This window comes from Triticum aestivum, unplaced genomic scaffold (genome assembly GCF_018294505.1).
Source record: "Triticum aestivum cultivar Chinese Spring unplaced genomic scaffold, IWGSC CS RefSeq v2.1 scaffold147339, whole genome shotgun sequence".
Lineage (NCBI taxonomy): Eukaryota > Viridiplantae > Streptophyta > Magnoliopsida > Poales > Poaceae > Triticum > Triticum aestivum.
Window position 1 is genome coordinate 114,901 of NW_025228002.1, and position 441 is coordinate 115,341.

Sequence of the window (441 nt, forward strand, 5' to 3'; positions counted from 1 at the left end):
GATGAGATATCATTGTGATCCAACGTACACTAGTTTCAGTTAAATTTCGCCTTTCGAGTGTCGAGAATTCAGTTGCATGAATATTGGCATGCACCCTACGGCTAAGCCTTTAAGTGAAATCCTGGCACTTGTGACTTCTGGCAATTAGGAAAGCAAGTACTTTTTCTAACAACCTGATTAGATCTGTAAAGAATGATTTACCTGTACAGACTTAGAAATATCAGCTGTCGGGTAGTTCCATTCATCGTTGATTGAAAACCTTTTGAGACATGTGAAGCTCAAGCTCATCCATATTTTCTAGTGCTTTGGAGTTCCTTCCATTTTCGTTCTTATTTTGCGTTGGGAGTTATGCATCGACAGAAGAAAAGTCAGCATCACCACTCGGGGCATTGTCAAAAGCTGGTCACGACAAATGGTGAAGTTGGTGACGTCCCTATATTT